Consider the following 27,948-nt stretch of genomic DNA (forward strand, 5'->3'; position numbering starts at 1 on the left):
TCTGCACACACAGCAGGAGAGAGAAGAATGATCCCACAGCACACACGGCACCACTCCTGACTCCACAGCCCATGTATGTAGCCTGGTAATTAATCAACCAGCGATGAGATACAGGAGCATCGCTGGGTCCTGTCGCTGCCCAGGGCACTTTGCATTGTCACCGCGTACATTTTTCATCCAAGCTAAACAGAGTGCTGGGTGGGGTGCTGTTTCTTGCAGTATTTACAGGCCCCTGGGATTTTTCCCTTCTCTCTAAGGACTGTGAAGGGAGCAGGCTGACTTCAGCAATTTCTGCTGTGAGGTCACAGGACCCTAGGAGGGTAACCTGAATCCAGGAGACGGTACCCAAGTCCACTGTAGGGCTGGGGTTAGAGAGAAAGGCAAGAAGGGGGGTACTTGATTCAACTAAATCTAAGACTCATTTGCAGTGTTTTTGGTAAGGTTCCAATTATGCCTCTCAACAGAGCAAAGTTTTACAACATTCCAAATGTAAACATTGGAAAGAGGCTACAAAGTGAGAACAACCAGGTGACATCTCAAGCCAAAACGAAGCCCAAAGTGATCTTAACGATCGAATCACCTCAGGCTAAGTGGAGTTTGAATGATCGGCCTGCTAGAATCTACATCAGTCTTCCTCTCACTCACACAGGAAGCTCTAGAACTTGTCTTTAAGACACTGGGCTTACATCCCAGATGCACTGCCTGCTAGTCCCATGGTCCTGGGCTTGCAGCTGAACCTGTCAGTGCCTGACTGTGGGCATCTGTGAAGTGGGGACAGTCCAGCCCAGCTTCCCAAAAGGTTTGTGTGGAGACTCAAAATGAGCTACTGTGAACATCAACTCCCTGGGTGTCCATGTCTCATGGGGGGTCCAGATGGCTCCAGTGTACACGGGTGTCCTTGTCTTTTCTCTCCAAATCCTTTATCTTTGCTTCTTCTTCAGACGCCCTGCTCTTCACCTCTCTCCCCTTTTTAAATATTGAAATAAATAAATATTTATTTGTCTGTGCCAGGTCCTAGTTGCGGCATGTGGGATCTTTAATTGCAGCAGGCAAGGTCTAGTTCCCTGACCAGGGATAGAACCCAGGTCCCCTGCATTGGAAGCGTGTGACGTCTTAGCCACTGGACCACCAGGGAAGTCTGTAGATACTCCTTTTTGGGATTCCTCTTCTCCCATTCAGGCCTTGACTAGGATTTCCCAGGGGTGATTCATGGATTGCTGGTCCCCACATGGCACTCAATGGGAGGGCCTTCTGAAGACAAATCAATTTGGAAACAGAGCTCTGCAACCCCCTCTGAAAGTTCCGGAGACCTCATCCACGTCTGCTTCTCCATTGCTTGGCACCTCCCTCTTGAATCTGATCCCAGAACCCATTTTCTACATATTGCCTATTAATCCCTCTCCCCAAATACAACCTGGGACTCCATACAACCTAGATGATGCTGGTATGGTGGCAGGATACGCTGAAGCTTTTGACTTGTCAAGCACAGTGGTGGTTCTTTGAGTGCGTGAGTACTAAGTTGCTTCAGTCATGCCCAACCCTTTGAAACCCTGTGGACTGTTGCCTGCCAGGCTCCTCTGTCCATAGGATTCTTCAGGCAAGAATACTGTAGTGGGTGGCCAAGCCCTTCTCCAGAAGATCTTCCCGATCCAGAGATTAAACCCATATCTCTTATGTCTCCTGTATTGGCAGGCAGGTTCTTTACCACTAGTACCACCTTGTCAACATTTAACTCCCAGGCAGCCCAGCAAGACAGGTGCACGCCACGTAGGCATGACCAAACCACGGATCTACTGTCTCTTTTATAAATGAGGAAAGTAAGACTCAAGGGAGGCTAGTATCTTGCTCAGAGTCACAGAACAAGTTAAGTGATAGAGTGGAGCATGGCCCAGGCCTCCCTCCAGGTCTGTCCAGCAGGAAAGGGCAGTGTCCTGCCTGTCCCTAGCTGGAAGGACAGCATCCTGCCTGCCACTGTGCATGTGGGTATGTGGCCAGTGGGCCTTTGGACTGGAGTGCTTACTGGTCTCTGAACCCATGTGATGGAAGTCGGAGTCGCATTGGTGGACAACCAACCCAGTGTGTGTGGCCAGCATGCCCGGGGTCTGTCGGGGACACCAAATGGGATGACAACATCATCTCCATACACAGATAGGAACCCAGGCTCAGGAGATGGAGTGGTGTGGCCGGGTGGCAGCCAAGCTAGAGTCCTGAGTATTCTAGATCCAACCTCATCCTCCATGCTCTGGAGCTGCTTAGATTGCCCGGGTGTTCTCACTAATTGAAACCTCAGGGCGCTGTTGTGGTGCCTGTTGCTATAAACACTTTGCCAATTTGCATAAGTATGTGACATTATAAAAGTTCCTGAAAGATCTTATCCACCTTGCTGGCACCCAGCCCAAGGGAAAGCCAGGTAGAAAGACAATGTGTGTGTTATTTAAGAGAAAAAAAAAGAAAAAAACACGTTTCTTGTTTTTGTTCCCCATGCAGGTGAACAGGGTAAGAAGTGGAAAACACCCCAGGCCGAGGCAGTGCCTGCAGCTTGCTTTGGTTTGTTTTGAAATTGCTTGAGAGAGATCTTCCTTGTACCTCCTAAGCTGCCTGTCATATGTGAAAAGCCGGAATGGGACTGTTAAGATTCTATAAATGAATTCGTTTTGGAACACAGGGTTCTTTGCTGGGCGGGAAGGAACTGTAGCAATCACTGGGTACAGCGTGTCACTCACAGATGTGCAGAATGAGTCCCGTGACCTGGACCGGGCAGCCACAGGCCAGCCTAACCTCGGCCCCAGGGCTCTCTCACACTCTCCCAAGCACTCCAGGCTCAGCTGAACAGCTCACATTTGTTTTCAGCAGAGTGAAACTCGACTTCATGCATCAAGACACAATCGATAGCAAGCCGGGCCCAGGTGAGCCCTCCCCAGACTTCCCTGGCCTCTCTGCTGAGCCCCAGCCAGTCCTAAGCACCAGCCCCAGGCCAGGAGGGTACCTTCCCTCCAGTCTTTATCCCTGGAGCTCCTTCAGAAGATGGGTGCTGTCATCCCTGCTTTTCAATATGGACATCAAGGCTGGGAGAGGTTAGTGTGTCTTGGGTCCACAGCTCGGAAGTGAGGCTGACCACAGCCCAGGACTGACTGGCTGGGTGCTTCAGTGTCATCGACTTCCTGGGTTGTGGGAAAGAGTAAGAAAAAGCAAGCCCAAAGTCTAGCCCGGTGTCTTGTACACAGTGGGTGCTTTCAGAAAGCTCGGTCCCATCCCTGTGATGTCTTCTCTGAGTCTTCCTTCATCATCATTTAAACCCGATGGAAACAGGATCTATAACATCCAGATTTGTTACCGTTTGGTTCACTTAAGTAACCTTTCCTTCAGAGGGACTTGGTAACCGAGTGAATGAATTTCAAACTTTCTGGCATTTGAGGGGGTGGAAGATGGTACTTTGCAACTGAGAGTCCAAGATGCTGTTAAACACTTAAAATGTACAAGGAGGAATTGTTCATCCTATCCCATCTCCTAGCCAGGAAAGAATATGTGTATCTTCTCTCTCCATCTCAAGAAGCCTTGTTTGAGCAAAGTTCTTCATATAATTGCTTGCCCCTCCCAACCAATCTCCCTAGACATATTTTTGGAGGCCTCCTATTGAATAATTAAACAGCACAACTTGATGTATAAGACAGTTTGAGTGAAGGCAGTGTATGTCGGGGTGGGGGGTGTGGGGAGGCGCAGTGTGTGCAAAGGATAAGAACCTCAAGAAACCCAGAAACCCAGGAAGTCAAGGGCTTGGGCCACGGAGGGGTGAGTCCATGGAGCATTAGTGAGGTTTAGCTTGTGTCTTTCTGTTGGTCCATTTGTGGATCTTTCTGCATTTCCCTCTAAGCATGCATGTTCAATCAGTCACTTGTGTCTGACAATTTGTGACCCCATAGACTGTAGCCCACCAGTTTCCTCTGTCCATGGAATTCTCCAGGCCAGAATACTGGAGTTGGTTGCCATTTCCTCCTCGAGGAGACCTTCCTGACCCAGGGATCAAACCCAGGACTCCTGCATTGCAGGTGGATTCTTTACCACTGAACCACCTGGGAAGCCTAAGGAGGGGAGCAGCTTTGTCCTGCCACCCAGAAAGCCCAATTCCCCTCGCACTCCCCCTCCACTCTACCTACCCTACAGTTACTTCTAGGGCTGGACAGCAGAGCCTGGGAGGAGACATGGCTGAGGGGAGGAGTTGCAGCCACAGGACCGTAGAAGGTGGGATCAAGGCTCCTGGAAGGAAGGAGATGGGGAGGGGACCAGTGTTGACTGAGCATGTACTAGGTGCCAGGAATGTGACACATATAATCTTATTTAATCCCCGCAGAAGTCCTGTAAGATAGGAACTATTATCCTCTTTGTACTGGTGAGGATACAGAGGATCAGCAAGGTTAGGTAACTCACCGGAGGTCATATGATGACTGAGGTGGAGCCAGAATTTGGATACGTGTCCTTTGGTTGGAAATCCTGTGTTCGTTCCATTAGCACTAGTACCTGGTGAGATCAGTTCCAAAGTGCTGACTGTGTCAGTTGTCCTTTTTCCCTTGTGAACTCGAGCAAGCCACTGAACTTTCCGGCTTCCTGGTCTGCAAAATGGGCATCAGTAGACTACCTACTTTGGAGGTATGGTGTGGATTAAGTGAGGTGTGCAGCTAAGCTGCTTAGAGCAAGGCTCCGCAGGTCCGAGTTCTCTAAACGTCAGCCACTGCGTTGACTTTTACTACTGATGCCACTGTTCCTGAATCTTGGGGAAGACACACACACCATCTCTGTGCCTTGGTTTTCTCATCTGTGAAGTGGGTAGGTTGGACAAGAGGATGACTAATCTATCCAATAAAATTGAAATTTTGTTTCCAGCTGTAAGATCTGATTACCCTGCTTGGTATTCAGGTTGCCCTACTGGCTGGTCCAAGGTTTCCCACCCAACCTGGACTCCCCTGTGGGGTCCCTTCTTTCTTTATCACGTGCCCAAAGCCTGGCATCCAGCTGGTTTCAGCCACCGCCTGATTCCTTCCAGCCTCCAGTCGTACTCTTTGCCTTCCTTGATGCTCCTTGCCGTCCTCTGCCAACTTGACTTCTGCACTTCTTTCAAGGCCTGGATTAAAACTCAACTCTTCCATGAAACTGTCTCTGGCAAACCCCACCCTGCGATGACTTCTCCTTCACTTAAAACTCCCTCAGCTCTTCTGCCCACAGTCTGAGTCACACGGATTTTGAATGGTTTATATTGTCTCATTTAAGTCTGTTTGATTTGCTCAATTCCCTAAAAGTAAACTCCCCAAGGGCACAGCCCTCGTTGGCTACTTTGGTGTAGCCTCAGTAATACCTGTGCTGTTCTGGGTGCCTGTTTGGTGAACTAGTGGCCCTTGTGCTGGCCATTCCTTCCTCAACCAGTGGCTGAGCATCCCTGCTGGTGGGAGGTGGGGGGACTTTGTTCAGGATGCTTATGACTCTGAGGATGGCGGAGGGATTACCTCTGTCCTCAGGGAGTTGCAGAAGAAGAGGCAGATGTCTGGGTGTAAACGACAGGCTGCAGGATGATTAATTGCATTGCAGAAGGGTGGCCCTCTGCCTGCAGAAGGAGGGGAGCTCAAGGTTGAGCAGGAGCCACCACAAGGACGGGGAGGGCATTTCCGAGGGCACAGAGAGTGGGAAGACACATGCACTCTGGTTTCTTGAGACCGACTAAAGGGTATATTTTAGGGGAGGGAAGTAGGTCACCTTCAGCAGTAGGGACTGAAGTTGGAAATGTAGTTTTCAGTTATCCAAAGGCGTATCCAGAGACCCCCAGTGGGGTCTTTATCCCCTCAGTCCAAATGAAGACCGTGTCCAAATGAGACAATTAACAGCTACATAAAGAGCTTTATTTATTTATTTGGCATGAAAGTGCTCCCTTTTTAATTTTTAATTGGAGGGTAATTGCTCTACAATGTGGTGTTAGCTTCTGCTGTATAACCGTGTGAGTCAGCTGTAAGTACACCCACATCCCGTCCCTCTTGAGCTGCCCTCCCACCTTCCTCTAGGTCATCACAGAGCACTGAGCTGAGCTCCCTGTACTATAAGGCAGCTTCCCACTAGCTGTTTTAGACATCGTAGTGTATACATGTCCATGCTACTTCCCAGTTTGTCCCACCCTCCTCCCCTGCTGTTTCCACAAGTCCATTCCCTACATCTGCCTCTCTATTCAAAAGTGCCCTTAAAAAAAGAAAAAAGAAAGAAATCATGGTGATGAGAGAGATTTGATTTTCATCGCATTTTGTTTTAGCAAAATGTTTTATTTATCTTGACTCAACAAAATAAAGATCTGGCAATTCTATGCCAGAAGGGAAGTTTCCAGGTCCAAATTCTTGAAGCTGCTGCTAGAGAGTCATTGAGATATATGGAAATAAGGAGTAGGTACAATGTTGATTAATCTCTTAGGAGGACAGAGAAAGGTTTAGAACTTCTCGGCAATTTCCACTGATGAGGATGGCAGATGGAATGATGCTCACAGTGGAGGCTGTAGGGGAGCCAAGGGCAGAGACAGTTTGATCTGTTTTGATGACTTTAATCCCTGCTCTCCCTCATGAGAGGTGTGAGCTATTCGAGCCGCCCCCTGGTCCTCCTCTGCTCTGTGCTCTTGCCCCCTCCCTGGGAGGGAATAAAAGGTGTCCAAGCTCTGCATGCGGCTCGGACTTGATCGCCCATCTTTCTGCCTTTCAAAGAGATGGCTGACAACTGTGATTTCTCATCTCCAGGTGCAAAGGAAATTGCCCCTTGTTAAGTGTCTGCATGTCTCAGGCCCCCACTCCCCCATCCACCACCAGGGTTGTTTCGGTGCCTGTCAGTTGAATTTGCGCTAATGAGATTAAAGTCGGTGTGTTGGAACGTTCACACATTTTTGCCCAGATCCGTTCAAAATTCCTAAGGTAAGAACTTGCCTGAATCAATATAATAGTCATTTCAAATCTTGAGCTGTCCCTTATAGGGCATTTCAGTCATTTCGCTGAAAAAAGAGAGCAGCCGGGGGCCCTGGAAACAAAGATGTGAAGAGGGATGAGGGGGCGGGGGCTGGGTAGGCTGCTCCGGTGGAAAGGGGGTTTCAAGTCTATATGGCAACATTTGGTTAGTTCAATAATTTCTTACTCTAGCTGGGGTTTTACTCTACAGATGATTTATCCAAGGCCTTACAGCAGTTTTGGTCAAAAAGGCAAGCAATCATGACAATAGGAAGCCGGGGATCCCAGAGGTCAAGGGCAAAGATGCAACCTGGGGAGGGAAAAGGGGATGATGACAGAGGGTTTTCAGGTCTTTGGCCCCTGGAGTCATGGACAGAGGTACTGAGTCAACTGGAAGACTTGGAGGCTGGCAAGGAGGGGGCTCATGCGAATTTCTTGTTATTGAAGCAACCACAGCTTGGAAGAAAGCAGCCAAGGCTTAAGGGAGTAGCAAAGACCTGAATTCTTGTCTTAGGTCCACTGTGTGAATTTGGGTCAGTGGCACCACCCTCCTGGGCCTCGGCAGGGCATTACTGAGATTCCTTCCAGTTCTGTCCTGATCTGAGACCCTAAGCAAAAGAGTCCTGCTCCCCGCTTTTGTTTCCTCATGAGATGAGAGCTCCCGGAGCTGGGGCTATAACCCTATCTCAGGCTGTTTGGAGTGCATGTGGGGAGGGAAAGAGGAAGGGACTGAGCCAAGTGAAAGCAACCGGGGGTGCGGCTGCACATGTACTGATGACCGCCGACCGGAAGACCAAGGACAGCTGGGTGATGGACGGCATTCTATACGCCGGTGCCCTGGAACAGATGGTGCCCAGAGGCCAATCTGTGTGCTCCATGGATGAGCAGGTGAAATCTGGGAAGCTGAGTCAGCTGTGGAAGAATCTGCCCCCTCGTTCCTGCACATACACACACACACACACACACACACGTCACGGGGCCTCTTCAGTTTTAGAAGTCTACTGATCTTTTGTCAGTTACTACCAGGTCCTCCTGTTTGCTTAGTCAATAGAATGTGCTGACACTTGACTTGGTTTTACATTTTTTATGTCATTTACATATATATGGTGGCCAGTCCTGGGTCCCTCATGTCTATCACTACACACAATGGTGTCTTGCTTGCCAGTGTGTGAAAGAGGATGTGGCTCAGTGATACAGGAAGCTCAGGTTAGGACTTGGAGGGTGAAGTAAGAGGCCAGAGTAACTGGGGTTGATAGGAGTGTGCAGCTATGCTCTAATGGTTGAGGAAGTAACAGAGAACTTCGGGGAAAAAGAAATGGGAATTTGGGAGGCCTGTGTCAGAACTGAGCACACCTCAGTTGGAGGTGGCTGGTTCTGAATGTGAACGGCTCATGTTTGTCATCCACGGCATCAGAAAGGTTTGTTGAGACCTTGGGAAGTATGAAACTGTCTTACCTCTTCTACTCTGTCTCTGATTCCTATTGACTTATGTCACTTCCCATCATCCATTTCCACTGGCCCCAAAAGCTTGCCAAGGGCACCCTGCTAATTAATTCCCCATTGCCTGTGAGCTCAGGTATGCTTTGGTGATGATTTCTAGGTTTTGGGAAAAAACAGTTTTGGGCTCTTGTGGCATCCCTGCTGGTCATGATTTCTGCCTCGGACTTTTCTAGGGCATCAGATGACTGTGCCATTATTTCATTTAGCATTTATTGGAGACCTACTTGAGAGCAGGAAATGACCTTGTTGTTGGTTAGTCACTAAGTCATGTCTGACTCTTTGCAACCCCATGAACTGTAGCCCTCCAGGCTCCTCTGTTCATGGGATTCTCCAGGCAAGAACACTGGAGTGGGTTGCCATTTCTTTCTCCAGGAGATCTTCTGGACCCAGGGATGGAACCAGTGTCTCCTGCACTGGCAGGCAGATTCTTTACCATTGAACCACTCAGCCACCCTCACTTCCTAATAATGATACATATCGAGGAGCATGCCAACCAAGCATACAGGGCCTGTGATTGACTGTGGCAACCCAAGTCTAGCTTCCCTCTGAGCCTCACGGCGTTCTAAGGCAGAGAAGGTCACAGCTAGATTTTCATTCTGAACCTCCTCCCACAGCTGGTTTTGACTGGGAATGCAGTGCTGACCAATGATAACCGAGGGGCTTCAAGACTGGAACTTTCTCAGAGTTGCCACATCATCAGGCCCTGAGAAAGGAGCTGGACCTCTTCATTAGCAGACCTCGTCATTAGCCCCCGGGGCAGCCCAGCAAGCACCCACGGATTCAGATGCCTCCCTGCTGTGCTCGCCTAATGCTCAGGAGGCGGTATCATTTCTCTAGACCACCCCCTCTCCTTTTTCTGACAAAGCCCGTATCAGATGGGCTAACTGCTGCTGTCAGGATCTCCCAGGATGCCGCATTTTGTCACTTGTTTGACTTTGTCAGATTTCCAGGATCTGTGTGGTTCTGTGTGTTATCTGTGTTAGACTGGAGGAAATAGGCAGATTCCTTTGGAAGCAGTTCAGTGATTAACTGGGCTCAGAATGAACTACTTCCTAAATCAGAACATTTCTGCTTACTATGCTGGGATGACCAGCTGCCCTGGGGCTGCAGGGAACTTTTCTGCACATATCACACCACACTACACCACACCATACCACACCACACCACACTACACCACATCATACCACACCACACCACACCACACTATCCATATCATACCACACCATATCATACCATACTATACCACACCACAACATATCATATCACACACACCACACCATACCACACCACACCATACTACACCACATCATACCACACTACACACCACACCACACCATATCATACCACACCACACCACACCACACCATATCATACCACACCTTCCGTAACTGACCAGAAGGGTGGTGGGCACTGCTCATTGTACTTGAATGCCCATCGCTCAAGTCAGTTGTGACCAGTCAACCACCCTGAGTTGCCTGCAGCTCTTCATTAATTTTAAAACCCTTGAAGCAAGGAGAATAGCCCATAAATACATGAAAAGATGTTCAATGTCGTTAGCCAACAAGAAAATGTAGATCAAAACTACAATGAGATACCACTTCACACCCACCAGGATGCCTAAATTAGATGATAACAAATGTTAGTTAAGATGTGGAGAAATTGGAATTTATACATTGTTGAGAATGTAAATGGTGAGTGTAAAATAATGCAGCCACTTTGGAAAACAATCTGGTAGTTCCTCAACATGTTAAATATAGGATTACTATATGACCCTGCATTTTCTCCCTGTGTATATAATGCAAAGAAATGAGAACATAATCCCCACAAAAACATGTACATGAATACCCACAGTAATGTTATTCATAATAGCAAAAAAGTAGGGGAAAAAACCCTGATATCCAAATAGATAAATAACGTGTTCTATATCCATGAGATGGAATATTATTCATCAATAAAAAGAAATGAAGCATGGAAAGACATCCCATCTTCATAGATTGGAAGACTTAATACTGTTAAGATGGCAGTAATTCCCTAAGTAATCTGTAAATCCAACACATGAAAGTGAAAGTGTTAGTCACTTAATTGTTCATTTCTGACTCTTTAAGACCGCATACACACTGAGGAAACCAGATCTGAAAGAGACACGTGCACCCCAATGTTCATCGCAGCACTGTTTATAATAGCCAGGACATGGAAGCAACCTAGATGCCCATCAGCAGATGAATGGATAAGGAAGCTGTGGTACATATACACCATGGAATATTACTCAGCCATTAAAAAGAATTCATTTGAACCAGTCCTAATGAGATGGATGAAGCTGGAGCCCATTATACAGAGTGAAGTAAGCCAGAAAGATAAAGAACATTACAGCATACTAACACATATATATGGAATTTAGAAAGATGGTAACGATAACCCTATATGCAAAACGGAAAAAGAGACACAGAAATACAGAACAGACTTTTGAACTCTGTGGGAGAAGGTGAGGGTGGGATGTTTCAAAAGAACAGCATGTATACTATCTATGGTGAAACAGATCACCAGCCCAGGTGGGATGCATGAGACAAGTGCTCCGGCCTGGTGCACTGGGAAGACCCAGAGGAATCGGGTGGAGAGGGAGATGGGAGGGGGGATCGGGATGGGGAATAAGTGTAAATCTATGGCTGATTCATATCAATGTATGACAAAACCCACTGAAATGTTGTGAAGTAATTAGCCTCCAACTAATAAAAAAATTAAAAAAAAAAAAAAAGACCCCATGGACTATAGCCTGCCAGGCTCCTCTGTCCATGGCACTCTCCAGGCAAGAGTCCTGAGTGGGTTGCCATTTCCTCCTCCAGGGGATCTTCCCAACCCAGGGATATTAATCATGTTAATATTTTAATATGCTTATTAATAAGCATATTAACCGTGTTGCAACCCACCAGTGTTTTCGGGTTATTTTTCATGGACTAACAATCACAAAGGACATTCAGGCTAAATCACGTGTGACTCTTGGTCTTGAAGCACATATGGCTTACAAGGAAGGCACATTTCCAGGCACAAATGACTAAAGAGTCAGAAAATAGAAAAATGGTACAGGCGAACGTATTTGCAAAGCAGAAATAGAGACACAGACACAGAGAACAGACAGGGACACCAAGGAGGCGGGTGGGATGAATCGGGAGATTGGGACTGACATATATCTATATGTATAAAATAGGTAACTAATGAGAATCTACCATATAGCACAGGGAACTCTTCTCAGTGCTCTGGGGTGACCTAGATGGCAAGGAAATCCAAAAAAGAGGGGATATATGTATACATATGGCTAATTCAGTTTGGTGTCTAGCAGAAAACAACACTGTAAAGCAACTATACTCCAATAATTTTTTTTTTAAGAAAATTCAGAAATGGCTAGCTTCCCTTGAATCCTTTGGTTCAAATAAGTTCCTTTGTTCTTTGCACACCAAAAGTCCTTACCTGCCCTGTCTTAACACTCCACTTGCCATTTATTGTTTTATCTGTCTTCCTGCTAGGGCAGGAGCTGGGTCTTCCCTCCTGCCCTGTCTCCAACACCCACCGCAGTTCTGATCAGGTGCTCGCTCAATCCTGCATACATTGAACAGACGGATCGAATCTCAAGGGTAAAGTGCAACCTCTGCTAGAACCCTGTGCCAGAGGTGAATTGTTAGAGAATTCAGAGAAGGGAGGGCTGCCCAGAGACGCTGAGATGCCAGAGGGTCCTGTACAATTGGGGATGAGTTGAGAAAGGTGAGGGTCTTTCCTGGTGGCTCAGACGGTAAAGAATCTGCCTGCAATGCAGGAGATGCACGTTCGATCCCTGGGTCAGGAAGTTCCCCTGGAGGACGGCATGGCAACCCACTCCTGTATTCTTGCCTGGAGAATTCCGTGTTCAGAGGAAACTGGCGGGCCACAGTCCATAGGGTCACAAAGAGTCAGACACGTCTTAGCGACTGAAGTTCCACCTGCTCCTGGGGAATGGGGGAGGCAGACATACAGAAGCCGGTATGATTCTCTCTGTGCTGGAACAGCCACTGACCAGCACAGGGCTTTGGGCTTAATATGTGCTTTCTGAGCTCAGCTTGGGAGGGTTTCCTTGATGTCATTAAGAGGAGTATGAAGGAGAAGCAGAGAAACAGCAGATGGGGGAAGGGGCTCCGTTCAGTCTCCACTCTTTCTATCACACCGGACTCCCCCACCCCGTGGCCCCACATTGGGAGTCCAGCTCCATAGGTCGCTCTTGCCAACAGGGCTTTAATCTGCGACTGGCCTGGAGCAGCAGGAGAAGCTGCAGGAGCCCGTCTGGCAGGCTTGGCATCTTCAGCTGCTGGCAAAGGGAGGATTGATATAGTAATTAGTCTCGTTACAGGAAAACCCATGGCAAGAAAGTGGGAAAGCCATCAGCTCAGCTAGTGGGGAGTCGGGTCCCACAGAGGAAGCTCCCATTTCTTCAGACTTCCTCCATCTGTGACTTGGCACCTCTGCCTTTCACTGAGAAGCCCGCTCACCTGTGCTCTATCCACAATAGCCTTGGCTACTTTGCTCCATGTGAAGCAGCCAACTGAATCCAGCATCACCCTTGCAAATACACCCATTCTCCTTGGCTCCACTGCTGGCCAGGTATGTGAACCTGGCAGATTACAGCCTTGAGTCCTGTGCCTGGAAGAGAGTAAGCATTCAGTAATTGTGGCTGTGAAAGTTATCGATACTGTCTTTTTATTTTGGCCACACCACGAGGCATATGGGATTTTTAGTTCCCTGACCAGGGATCAAACCCATGCCCCGCTGCAGTGGAAGTGCAGAGTCTTAACCACTGAACCACCAGGGAAGTCCCAACAATACTCTCATTGTTATTGTTGCAGAAAACTCTAGAAAAACAGACAATAGGGGTTTAGGGCAGATAACTTTTGTGAAGTTTTTGTGTCTGTGTTTATTTATCTACCCTGACACAAGCTCTCTGGGTGAGAGAAAGGACTTTTTATTTACTTATAGCGTCTTTAGAGACAAAATAATGGCCAACTAGAGTGCTTTTCCTTCTAGAGTGAAAATGGTGCTAACAGAATAGCAGAAGGATAGTGTAGGTTGTTTGAGCTGAAAGGCACCCAAGGCTTTGCTTCTTGAGTGTCTACTCCACTAGGACTGGGAAACAGATACTCTCTTCCATCCAGAGGTTCAGTCTACTGAGGAAGATGGACATTAAAACAAGGGCCCCCAATGAAGGTTGGCAGGATAGCTTCTTATTTCCCCTGGGCCTCCCTTACTCCTAAGAAAGCTCCTATTTCTGATCCAAAGTAGACCCTCTCCATTTCCTGTCTATTATTTTCCAAAGGTCTGAGAAACTTGTTTCTTGCCATTTGCAGTCATGCCCCCAGTACTGATGGGCAGTAGCATCTCCCCCACGGGGATAATCATGGCCCCTCTGCCCACCCAGCATTCTACCTTCAACACCAACTTTTAGCTCCAACTCCAGACACAGAAACTGCCACCTTATCTCCTCTCTCCTTAGACATTTGCAGAGAAGAATATGGCTCCTAGTGCCCTTTCCCTGTCACTCTGAGCTTTAAGACTCTTTTCTGGGGGTTCCTGAGTTCCTCAGTCCCCACTCCTGTTCTCCTTCCTTGGCTTCCCCCGGGTAACCCATCTATCGCGGTCAATCCTTCATTTCCACCTATTCTCACCTTCTCCTGTTCTAGGAAAGCACAGTTTGGGGGGTCAGACTAGACTTTGAATCCTAACTTTACACTTTACTTGGGAAACTCACCCAATGTTTCTGAGTTCACTTCCTGGATAATGAAATGAAGAGAGCACATTCTTGTTACAGGGAGTGAATGCTATAGTCTGTCTGAAGCCCCAAGCCAGAATCAGATGATTTCCTTCCCTTGCATGAGTGCTAAGTCACTTCAGTCGTGTCTGACTCTTCGGACCCTATGGACTGTAGCCTGCCAGGCTCTCCTCTGTCCATGGGATTCTCCAGGCAAGAATACTGGAGTGGATTGCCATTTCCTTCTCCAGGGGATCTTCCCGACCTAGAGATTGAACCCAGGTCTCCTGTGTCTCCTGCATTGGTAGGTGGATTCTTCACCACTGAGCCACATGGAAAGTCCTACGTGTGATAAAACCCTGTTCATTTTGCCAGTACCCCTTCTCTCCTCCACTTCCTCCTGCACTTCTTCCTTCTGCCCCATTCAGAGTTGGCGGGAAGCACTCTGAGGTTCTAGCCTCGTTTCTCTGTGCTCGTGGTAGCAGGCCCCCTGCTGTCTCTGGGCTGCAGTGTCTTCATCTCTACAAGAAGGCGCTGCGGTCCATGACCTCTGAGGTCCTGATCCTCTGAAACCTGCTGAGACAGAAAGTCATTCTGAAATCCCATTTCCTCCACAGAGACTTTTCAACTGTTGAAAATAGTGACAATTCTTTCTCCTTTACCCACATTCCACTGCCTTGTTGGAACATGTCCCTTCTGTTTTATTTTTGCTCTTTACACTAAAAATGTTTATCCATAAGGATTTATGTCAGAGTGGCTAGGGGCACGGTGGTGAAATGATTTCTGCATGTTGATAGGGAGAGTCTTCGTGCTGCAGGAACAAAAATGTTGCCCTCAAGGGGGAAAGCTGTCCTTCACGGAGGTTGTGTCCTCTGTTCTCACCCTCACAGGAGCCTGAAGACAATACTTGGCTGAGTTCAGGACACAGGGAGTCATGACCACCCTCCTTCCTTCCCCCTCCTTCCTTTCTCTCCTTCCTTCCTTCTTCAGTGTAGACTCACATGAAATATACTCAAATATTTTTACCAAAATTCATTTCAATCTATCAATTCAGTTCAAACTATTTATATGTTCATGCATTCTTTCTTTAAGATGTTGTTATTGAACACATATTCTGTGTGAGACACTGTCCTAAACTTTAAGGTTGTCAGCATGAATAAGACATAGTTCTCTCCTCCCAACCAAGGGCTTCCCAGATGGCTCAGTTGGTAAAGAAACTGCCTGCAATGCAGGAGACCTGGGTTTGATTCCCTGGGTTGGGAAGATCCCCTAGAGGAGGAAATGGCAATCCACTCCAATACTCTTGCCTGGAGAATACCGTGGACAGAGGAGCCTGGTGGGCTACAGTACATGGTGTCTCAAAGAGTCAGGCATGACTGAGCACAACATTCCATTCTGTCTCGCTTCACAGGAACTCACTGTCTACTTAATTTACTCATGTAACAAATATCTGAGTATAGCGTGCCATGCTGAGTTCTCCAGAAACAGTCAGTGAGACCACCTTTGGAGTGTGAGTTGTTTATTAGGGATCAAAATCTGTGAAAGGAGGAAGGAAGAAAGCAGACTGCATGATTCAGGCCTGGCAGAACCTCAGGGACCCAGCAGTGAGCTCTGGAGCAGAAACCAGTCATCGGTGGCCCAAATGCAGTCCATTATGCCCATGTGTTGGTTTCTTAGGGATGCATAACTAATGGCAACATCAGAAATGCCTTCCCTTCCAGTTCTGCAGGCTGGAAGTCCAGCATGAGGTGTCAGCAAGGCCGGTGTGCTCCCTCTTAAAGCTCATGGGGAGTAACCTTCTATGCCTCTTCCAACTTCTGGTGGCTCCAGGTGTCCCCGAACAGCATCCTTCCAGTCTCTGCCTCTTTTTTTTTTTTTTTTTGGCTGTGCTGGGTCTTCTTTGCTGCGAGAGCTTTTCTCTAGTTGCAGCGAGCTTGGGCTACTCTCTAGTTGTGGTGTATGGGCTTCTCATTGCTGTGACTTCTCTTGTTGCAGAGCACGGACTCTAGAGCACAGGCTCAGTAGTTGTGGCACATGGGCTTAGTTGCTCCTCGGCATGTGGGATCCTCCTGGATCAAACCCATGTCTCCTGCACTGGCAGGCGGATTCTTTTCCACTGAGCCAACAGGGAAGCCCTGCCTTTTTCTTATAAGGATATCTGTCACTGGATTTAGGTTCCACTCTAAACCCCAGATGACCTCATTTTGAGAACCTTAACTTAAATCCATCTGCAAAGATCCTTTCTCCAAATAAGATGTCATGTACAAGTTCTGGGGGTTAGGACACGGATGTATCTTTTGGGGGGTCACCATTCAATCCACTACCCCCTGCTCCACTCAGTCACCACTGTGGAGTGCCCCTCACCTGGGAGGTATGACCTTCAGGAGATGCTGTTCTGCAGATGAGCCAGACCCTAAAGATGCTGACAGCAGGAGGCTGTGTGCTGACTGTGTTCCCCACAGGTGGGCAGCAAGTTCTCCCTTGAAGCAGATCTGGGTGGCACCCTGGGTGGCACATCTTAACTACAGCAGAGTGCCAAACTCCATATCAGGCAGCAAAGAAAAGGCCAAGGACGTTCCTACCCTGAGCATACTTACAGTCCAGCAAGGGAGGCAGGTGTTACTCAAGAAGCCCCACGACTCCAGGTAAAGTCACCTCAGGGGTAGGTGCTGCCAAGAAGAGGTGCACATTATCAAGAGAATATGTAGCCCTGAGGATGCTTGATTCAGGGAAAGAGGACAATTACTAGAAGGCAGTTTTTCATGATGTCTTTTATTTTCTTCCTCCTTTATATGGGTTCTCACCCCTGGAAAAATGGAAAAGCTCCAGAGGTAGCACCACACTCTCTAACTCAGAGCCAACAATTTCTCTCCCACTTTTGGACACCAGTTTGATTTGGACAGCCCCAGAGGTGAGAATTTTGGCTATTCCTCACACTTGTGAAAGTGAAAGTTGCTCAGTCATGTCCGACTCTTTTTGACCCCATGGACTATACAGTCCATGGAATTCTCCAGGCCAGAATACTGGAGTGGGTAGCCTTTCTCTTCTCCAGGGGATCTTTCCAGCCCAGGAATTGAACCCAGGTCTCCCGCATTGCAGGCAGATTCTTTACCAGCTGAGCCACCAGGGAAGCCCAAGAATACCGGAATGGGTAGCCTATCCCTTCTCCAGCGGATCTTCCCAACCCAGGAATCAAAGCAGGGTCTCCTGCATTGCAGGTGGATTCTTTACCAACTGAGCTATCAGGGAAGCCCATTCCTCACACTTGGGACCTTTTATATTTTTTGAAATGCACTGGGGGAAGAGGGGAAGGTGTTAGTGGAAAACAGAGATGGGCATTTGATGGTAGTGAACCAGCCCCTAGACCTATATCCTAACACCTTATCTTCTGGCCCTTCTCTTCCGCAAAGTGCTACATTCTCCAGCACACATGTGGGCTCTTCTTGGACCAGCACACAACTAACTGTAAAAAGACTCAAGTTCTATTTCAAGTTCTGTCACTGACAAGTTGTGGGATCTTAGGCAGTTCACCTAACATTCTTGTTTTTTGTTCCTAATAAGAAAAAATGAGGGGCTTCCCAGGTGGCTCTGCGGTAAAGAATACTCCTGCCAATGTAGGAGATGTAGGTTCGATCCCTGGGTTGGGAAGATCCCCTGGAGAAGGAAATGGCAACCCACTCTAATATTCTTGCCTGGCAAATCCCATGGACAGAGGAACCTGGTGGGCTACAGTCCATGGGGTCACAAACAGCCAGACACGACTTAGCTACTAAACAACAACAAGAAAAATGAGAGGGACTTCCCTGGTAATCCAGTAGTTAAGAATCTGCCTTGCAAGGTAGGGGTTGCTGGTTCAATCCTTGGTCAGGAAACTAAGACCCCATATGCCACAGAGCAACAAAGCCTGTGAGGCACAGGTACTGAGTCTGTGAGCCCCCTGCATGCCACAACTAGAGTCCATGTGCCACAACGAAGGATCCTGCAAGTCATAACTAAGACCCAACGTGTTTTTTATAGTTTTTTAAAGAAAAATGAGAAATTTGAGTTCCACTGTAAAGTCTTCCCTAAGAGAAATAGCTTATGACTCTTATGACTGTAAAATGTCTTGCCTGTCGGACCATCTGCACTCTCCCTCCGTCAGCAGCACATCAACATCCTTTCTTTCTCCAATTTGTTTTCCTACCTTCTGACCCTCAGGGTGTCGGTTACCTGGCTCCTTCTCATCCCCACCTTCACCACTGGCTTAGCCCCAATTGTAGCAGATAAACTACTCGAGGGTGGAGTAATACCTGTATAGAGTCCGCAGATTAGTAAATGATTATCATTATTAAAGTAATAATGACACCTTTGTTTTTACCCTGATCCTTTGAGCTTAGATTAATCCTGCCCTACCCTCCCAAGATGACAAGTAAATAATTGCTTGGACTCTCCTAACTGAGGGATTTGTATTTTCCAAACACCTCCACATGCCCTGTGACATCTCACTGGTGTCCTCCCTAGGTTGCCAAGGAAATGACAGACACAGATGAGAGAAGGGGCTTTTTCAGAGCCTTGTAGGGTTTCAGTCCCTCCCCCCACTTTCTCTCTGATGGTGACAGGAAGCCATGAATGGCGTGGAAGGAATATTTGACTGGGTTTTTGTGCTTCTGGGATTAGTTTTGCTGGAGTATCTTGGTATCCTTGGGCAAAGGCAAGTCACTACATTTTCCAAAGCTTCACTGTCTTCATCTATTATAAGAAGGGATTAGACCAGGTGATTGGTGAGCTTGGACCTTAGAGTCACAGACATTGCCATACTTTGTTGTTGTTCAGTCACTAGGTCATGTCTAACTCTTTGTGACCCCATGGAGTGCAGCAAGCCAGGCTTCCCTGTCCTTTACCATCTCCCAGAGTTTGCTCAAACTCATGTCCTCGGTGTTACCATCCAACCATCTCGTACTCTGTCATCCCTGTCTCCTCCCGCCTTCACTCTTTCCCCAAATCAGTTTTTTTCCCAATGAGTTGGCTCTTTGTATCAGGTTAACCAAAATATTGCCATACTTAGGAGTTTGGAAATTGTTCTGAAAGCAGTAGGGAGCCATTAGACCAGGGAAGAAATATGATCAAGTTGTGTAGTCGAATGAAATTCTGGTCGTGATTTGCAAGTTAGATTGAAGGACAATGAGATATTAGATCAGGAGATCATTTAAGACCATTCCAATAACCCAGACAAGAGGTCACAATGGCTTGAATCCCTCACTATGGATGCAGAGGGGGTGGGGGAAGGGACCAGTGATGCTCACACAAGTGTCTGACTTGAACAACCAAGGGAATGGTGGTCCATTTACTTAGGTTAAGCATGAGAGTAGTTTCCCAGTTTTCCCCACTGGTTCCAAATTACTTTTCGTATTTCCTTTCCAGTCATCCCTTTTTTTCTTCCTTCTGCCCACTTCCAAATGGTGGAGGCCAGGATGGTAAAGGCTTTCCTATATTGATTATGTTGGAGCCTAGAGACAAAAACCTCAAAAAGAACCTTCTTAATCCCTAGCAAGGTCCCTGGATGGAAGCAGAGAAAAAGTGGAGTGTAATGGGCTATAGAGAAAAACTTGTTGATGGAATAAAGATTTATTTGGAAAGCACTTGAGAAACAATCATAGTCTCTCTTTTTCCCTCAGTAACTCAAGTCCTGACATGCAGTTTCCCTGGAGCTGCCAATCTGTCCAAGTCAAAACTTCCCTGGTGATGGCCATCCTTGGCCATGATTGTCCCATCTTAGTCCAAGCCGCGAAGGCCCATTTCAGTCCACAGGAGCTTGCCACACAAAGAGCCATTGACGAAAGTAAATCTAACAGGTGAGAACCTTGAACATGATGGATTCTTTCTGACCTTCCCTTTTTGTTATGGACCAAGGGGCAGGCAGGCATCCCACTTCTTAGGATTAAGGGATTACCTTCAGAAAGGGAAAGAAAAATAGTGTTAATTAATTTTTATTTGCGGCCTCCGCCCTTTTCCTGTTCTCTGTTCCTCCTTTGTCTAGTCCCAGGGAAGGCCTGTGGGAGAGGCCTGGCCTGTCAGTGGAGTTGGCTTCTCTGCGGCTGGGGACTGACTGCAGCCACTGTGAGCCATCCTGCGCCAACCGCTCCTCTTCCCCTTGCAGCTCTTACACAACAGCCAGCCAGGCAGATGGAGAGTCCAGATCGTGGTTTTATTTCTGGGCTCCCAGGATTCTCAAAGGATCCCTTTGTTAGTGAATGTCAACCTCTCCCCAGAGGCCTGAAGTGGGAGCCAAGGAGGCCGAGCCCAGATGAAATGGAGGATGGGGACTTGCCGGTGGCCTCTGAGGTAACCTTGGCATCTGTGTGTTTTCCAGGGTGAACGTGGTCTAATACATTCAAAGTCCTTGGTAAGACTCACCTCCTAAGGGAAGCCCTCCCAGATTATTCCTATGCCTGCCTGTTAAGTTGCCTCAGTCACGTCTGACTCTTTGCAACCCTCTGGACTGTAGCTCCTCCGCCCATGGATTTCCCACGGCGAGAATACTATAGTGGGTTGGCGTTTCTGTCTCCAGGATTACTCTTCCGTCTGCTCTGATTGTGTCTGCACTGGGCCTCCTCTTGGGCTGCTGTGCATGAAATACCTCTCTTGACACACTTGGAACCATCGAAAGGGAAACTTGAGACCATTGAAAGGGAGGGGGAAAGACACATGCTTGGGGCAGAAACAAACTCAAAGCCAAGATTCAACTAAATCCTGCGCTCTTTCTGCCACACTCAGCTATCTGGTCCACACAATACTCTGGGATCAATTACCTCCGTTTCAGATGCCCCAGGGAGAGGTCAAGTCCAAGTGCAGTGTTCACTCAGAATTCTGTCTTTCTGGAAGCCTGGGGTATTTTGGAATATTTGAATGGAGGCCTTCATTGTTCTAGGACTTCCCTAGTAGCTCAGATGATGAAGAATCTACCTGCAATGCAGGAATCCTCGGTTCGATCCCTGGGTCGGGAAGATCCTCTGGAAAAGGAAATGGCAACCCACTCCAGTATTCTTGCCTGGAGAATTCCATGGACAGAGAAGCCTGGTGGGCTACAGCCCATGGGGTCACAAAGGGTCGGTCACGACGGAGCGACTAACACTTCTTTCCTTGTTGCTCTAGGCCATGGCACTCTCTGCTTTTCCCAGCAGGCACTGTCAAGGACCTCTGACTTAGGTTAGGGTACAAAACAGCCAACCCTAGGAAAAGCATTAAGACAGGACACTTATGTCACCACATGTGTTCTCCATCATTTACAAGCTCTCACTGTCAGAAGTAACAGAGGGGCAGCTGGGGGAGAGGAGCTGCACAGAGGGGCGTGTTAGAGCATGAACCGAAATCAGGGGCATATATAGGCCTACCTGTTCTCCAAATCCTCACCAACACTCTTCTCTTGTCTTTTTGATGACAGCCACTCTAACATGTATGAGGTGATATCTCACTGTGGTTTTGATTTGTGCTTCCCTGATGATTACTGATGCTGAGCACCTTTTCATGAACCTATTGGCCATTTTTATGTGTTCTCTGGGGGGAAACGTCTATTCAGATTCTCTGCCCAGTTTTTAACAGGTTGTTCCATTTTTTTTTTTGCTATTGGGGGTTGTTTGAATTCTTTCTGCATTTTGAATATTAACCCCTTATCAGATACATGATTTGAAAATATTTTCACCCCATCAGTTGTCTTCATTTTGTTGGGCAGAAAATTTTGGGTTTGATATAGTCCCACTTGTTTACGCTTGCTTTTTGTTAGTGTTGTCTTTGCTTTTGGTGTCAGATTAAAAAAAATCTTTTCCAAAACTGATGTTTAGGAATTGTACTCATTATGTTTTCTTCTAAGAAGAAGCATGGCTTTCTTATGGTTCCAGGTTTTACATTAAAGGTTTTAATCTATTTTGAGTTTATTTTTGTGGGTAGTGTAAGATAGGAGTCCAGTTTTACTCTTTTGCATGTATTTGTCCAGTTTTCCCAACACCATTTATTGAAGAGACTATCCTTTCACCAGTGTATATTTTAGGCTGTGCTTACTGGCTCAGTCATGTCCGACTCTTTGCAACCCCATGGACAGAGCTATCTTGTCATAAATTGTCATCGTTGTCATCGGTCAGTTGCTAAGCCACGTCTGACTCTCAGATCCCATTAACTGCAAAATGCTAGGCTACTCTGTCCTCTGCTGTCTCCCAGGGTTTGCTCAAATTCATATCCATTGAGTTGGTGCTGTGTAACTACCTCATCCTCAGCTGCCCTTTCTCCGTTTGCCTTCAGTCTTTCCCAGCATGAGTGTCTTTTCCAGTGAGTCAGCTCTTTGCATCAGCTGGCCAAAGTGTTGGAGCTTCAGCTTCAGCATCAGTCATTCCAGTGAATATTCAGGCTTGAATTCCTTTATGATGGACTGGTTGGATTTCCTTGCAGCCCAAGGGACTCTCAAGAGTCTTCTCCAGCACCACAGTTCTATAGCATCAGTTCTTCGGTGCTCAGCCCTCTTTATGATCCAACTCTCACATCCATACATGACTACTGGAAAAATCATAGATTTGACTATATGACCTTTGTCAGCAAAATGATATCTCTGCTTTTTAATACGCTGTCTAGGTTTATCATAGCTTTCCTTCCAAAGAGCAAGATCTTTAATTTCATGGTTGCAGTCACTGCCAGCAGTGATTTTGGCACCCAAGAAAATGAAATCTTTCACTGCTTCCACTTTTTCCCCTTCTATTTGCTGTGAAGTGGTAGGACTGGATGCCATGATCTTAGTTTTATGAATGTTGAGTTTCAAGCCAACTTTTCACTCTCCTCTTTCACCCTCATCAAGAGACTCTTTAGTTCCTCTTCACTTTCTGCCATTACAGTGCATCATCTGTATATCCCAGGTTGTTGGTGTTTCTCCCAGCAAAGAATGTTAGGGAGCTCAGCAAATTTCCAGGAAAGCTGGAAAGACAGAATCTGAGCTGGGCAACAGCCACACGCAACAGCTTCTCTAGCAAAACCATTACAACCAGATGCTGCTTGGCCCCTGTAATGCCTGGAACCAAATGCTAGAAAGGTCACCACTGCCCATGTGAGGAATCCCCTGCCTTCATGAAGCTTGCAGTTCAGATAAGCATCCCCCTACATGTAGCTGCCTCCTCATGGGATTCACTTCTGAATTCAAGTCCCAGCATTGTGGAGCTGGTTGGTAGAATCTGGATCACATTTCTCCAGGTACCTTAGTTGGCTTCTTCCTTAGAATAGTAGGTCTTAAAGGAGAGTAGCAAAATAGCGAAAGGATATTTTTCAGTGCTGGATGCTAAAACAATCTTTCCTCTACACAAACCAAAGAGCTGAGTTAAATGGGAACACACAAGAATCACTGCACCTGCATTTTTAATCTTTAGAGAGACACAAATTTCTGTGATGTCCTTAGAGCTGAAGAATTCCTTGTGTTTCAAACTTTGAGAACAGGGAATTTGTTAAGGTCCCATAAAACTTTATGGTAATTGCTAAAGACACACCTCTTTTCCTCAGCCCTAGGATTTGTTTTCTCTTCAGGAGTTCAAACAGAACATGAATGAACTGACTATTTCAGTTCTTGAGAACCTATGGTCAATTAGTCTCTGCTAATGATCACTCTAGTTACTCCTTTAGCCCTGCATTGACGTAAAAAATATTCACACTGTAAAAGTTGAGAGTTGTGTTTTATTAGGTACAAATTTTTAGGACTTTAAGCCCGGGAGACAGCATCTCAAGTAACTCTGAAAGAATGGCTCCAAGGAGGTGAGGGGAGGAACCAGGTTATACAGAAGTTTTGCAACAAAGGGGAGGTAGTCAGAATGTCAAAAGATTATTGTTAATTAAAGAAAACCAGATATCCCAAGTTAAGGAATTTAGCACTTTTCTATGTATGGGATTCCCAGGTGGCTCAGCGGTAAAGAATCTGCCTGCCAATGCAGGGATCACAGGAGACACGGGTTTGGTCCCTGGGCTGGGAAGATCCCTTGGAGGAGGAAACGGTGACCCACTTCAGTATTCTTGCCGAAAGGTTGCATGGACAGAGGAGCCTGACTGGCTGAAGTCCCGGGGGGGGGTCACAAAGAGTTGGATGCGACTGAGCAACTGAACATGCACGCATTAGTTTCCTCCAGAAAAATGGAAATACAGGTGACATAAAGAGGTGAAATAAGACCACAGTGCAGTCTTTCCTGAGACAGGAAGTCTAGATCTGATGCAAAAAATGTCCCTCCTCCAGAAAATTCCATTGCTCTGTCACCATGCCACATGCCTCAGTGGCCCTTCCTCACCGCAGGCTTGCATACTGGTTCCTCTGTTTATAAGGCAGAATTTCTGGGTAGAAGAGCCTTGGGGAATATCAGGCTGCCTCTGTGCCAAGCTAGGGTTAAGATTCTCTACATCTCCATCACACCAATTGCTCCTAGCCAGACAGAGGCATGCTGTGGCTTAAATGACAGTGTCCAGCCCCACCCGACCAGCCCGTTGTATCCACTTCTGGAACAGCTAATGTTCCCTGACCCGTCTGAGGATCAGGTGGCTGAAGACTGCAGCCAGGGCTCATCTGTATGGTGATGTGGACTCCAGGGTTTGCAGCAGAAGCAATATCGCCTGGGATTAAAGGATTGCTGCTTCTTTAAATCTGATCTCTTTGAGTTATTAGTAGACTGTTCTCTGGCCCATTTTCTCCTACCCTCATTCACCCAGGACTATACTTTGATCCAGAGAAATACATTTCTGGGTTCAGGAGGGTCTTTTCAAGCCGGAAGGGTTATGTGGAATGATCATTATTAGCAAGATAAATCAAATACCTTATTACTAACTGGTCTGCCAGGACTCTGCATACAGAGAAGCATAAGTCACATCTCCTGCCTCAGGGACATATAGCTTGGTGCAGACATGGGGGCTTGGGCAGGTCTGTAAAGGACAGACCTGTGATGAGAAGAGCAGGGAGGAACTTCCCTGGTGATCCAGTGGAGAAGAGTTCTCCTTCCAATGGACAGGGTGCAGGTTTGATCCCTGGTTGCAGAGGTAAGATCCCACATGCCCCATGGCCAAAAAGAAACATTTAAAAAAAAAACAGAAGCAATATTGTAACAAATTAAATAAAAACTAAAAAAAGAAAAAAGTCCACATCAAAAAAATCTTAAAAAAAAAAAAAGAGAGCAGCTGACTCCTAGCCAGGCCACAAGATATGATGCTGTCCTGAAACCTACTGCTGTTCACCTCCTGTGGGTCCTCATTACCTCCTTCTGGATATCTGAGTGGCCTTCTCCCTGGTGTCTCCATCTTCAGTAGTTCCCTTCCTTACTTCACCTTGAGCATCCGTTAGTCTGCTCAAACCCCCAGGATTGCCTTTTCATATTGTTTCATATTGTTGTACCAAAGCTTTTAAGTTTGAAGTCCCATTTGTTGTTTTTCATTTTTCTTGTTTGTGCTTTTGGTCTCATCTGCAAAAAAGCATTGCTAAGACCAAAGTCAAGGAGTTTCTTCCCTTTGTTTCCTTCTAGGAGTTTTAATGTATCAGGTCTTAGGTTTAAGTCTTTGATCTATTTTGATTTACTCTTTGTGAGTGGTGTAAGATACAGGTCCAAGTTCAATGCTCTGCATGTGGTTATCCAGTTTTCCTAATACCATTTGTTGAAGAGAATATACTATCCCCACTGGGTATTCTTGCTTCTCCTGGTGAACATTAGCTGACTATATACATAGAAGTTTAATTTGAGGGCTCTATATTCTGTTCCATTGGTCTCTGTGTCTTTTTTATGTCAGCACTTAAGTTTTTATTACTATAGCTTTGGCATATAGTTTGAAATCAAGAAGCAGGATACCTCAAATTTTGTTCTTTTTTCTCAGGGTTTCTTTGGTTATTCAGGAGGTATCTGTACCCCCATGTTCATGGCTGTATTATTTATAGTAGCTAAGACATGGAAATAACCTAACTGCCCATTTTATATATATGTGTGTGTATATATATAACATCTACATTGAGTCCCTTGATTGTGTATTGTATATTCTGGTATGTATAACAGAATACTACTCAGTCTGAGAAAGAAGGACATCCTGCCACTTGCCACAACATGAATGGACCTTAAAAGTACATTATGCTAAGTGAGATTAGTTAGAGAAAGGTAAGAATTGTATGATACCACTACATGTGGAATCTAAAAAAGCCAAACTTGTAAAGCAGAGAGTAAGATTATGGTTACCAGTAGATGAGGGGTGAAGGGATATGATAAAGGTTAAGAGTACAAATCTGCAACAAGTGAGGATATAAGCCCTAGAGATCAAGTGCACAGTATAGTTAACATAGATAATAATAATGTACTATAATCATCAAACTTGCTAAGAGTAGAACTTAATTATTCTAACCATCAAAAGAGAGGTTAAAAAATAAAAAAATTTTTAAAAATTTAAAAAAGAGAGGTTAATTATGTAAATTGATAGTGTTAATTATCGCTACAATGGCAATCACATTACAGTGTATAAATGTATCAAATTAACATGTTGCATATATTGATATGTAAAATATATTTCAATACAAAAAATTAATAAAAGAATGATACCACCCAAACAATGGAGAAGGAAATGGCAACCCACTCCAGTATTCTTGCCTGGTAAATCCCATGGACAGAGGAGCCTGGCGGGCTACAGTCCGTGGGGTCACAGAAGTCAAACACGACTTAGTGACTGAACAACCACCACCAAACAAATAAACAGGGGGTCCCCCTGAGTCCACAAGCCCCTCTCAATCTTTTGGTTAAAATAACTCATAGCATCTCACATCATGAAAATTGTACTCTAAGATCTGGTAAAAATAAGCAAACACTACCTAGAATTCAGGAAAGCTTTTCTATATATTAGTAAGTTATATTTCGTTAATCCAAACAATATCTATTTAAAATAATGCAGGGGACATTATCTGTTCTGCCCAAAGACAATGACTGTTGCGTATAAGGAATTCAGTAATTTTTCTTTCTTCTCCCTTGGAGAAGGTTCTAGTATTCTTGGTAAAGGTTCAGTTTGTCACAATTGAACCACCACGTACATTTTGGCCAGCACCTCATCTGCTCCCTTGTACAGGCCATCTCTCTGGTCCATGTGGTCCACTGGCCACTCCAAAACTTGCTTTTCCTCTTTTCTACCTTTGCTCACACATTCACTCTAGAGGCCTCTTCCTGCCAGTACCCACCTCCAACACCCCATGTCCAAACTCTCCCCAGTGTTTGAGGCCTAATTTAAATACCACCCACATCAGAATAATCTGCATGTCTTTTTTAAATACAGCTTTCCTGGGCTCTCATTTTCCAGTTCCTTGGGCCTGGGACAAGGTCCAGGAATCTATTTTTTATTGTCCTAAATGATTCTTAAGTCCCACAGACTTAGGGTTCATCCACTAGAGCTACAGATCCAAGACTTTTGGATTTCACAGGCCAACAAGGTTGACATAGGTACACACACAATCAAGGGATTCAGTGTTGGTGTCATATATATTTTGCTCAATAAGGATATTACAAAACATCAGGAGAAAAGGACATTGTCATTTCTTTCTCTTGGATGAAGCTATCACCCCATCCATCAATGTTACTTAGTGGAGCCTTGAGTGTGGGCTCAGCCCTAGCCCAGGTCCTGGGGGTGACGGGCACTACAGGGCAACCCCTGTTGAAGAGGCCAACAGCCTGGGAAAGGTGGGGGGCATGGGGTAAGTGTCATTGGCTAAAGAACAGCTTATGT

This window comes from Cervus elaphus, chromosome 2, assembly GCF_910594005.1.
Source record: "Cervus elaphus chromosome 2, mCerEla1.1, whole genome shotgun sequence".
NCBI lineage: Eukaryota > Metazoa > Chordata > Mammalia > Artiodactyla > Cervidae > Cervus > Cervus elaphus.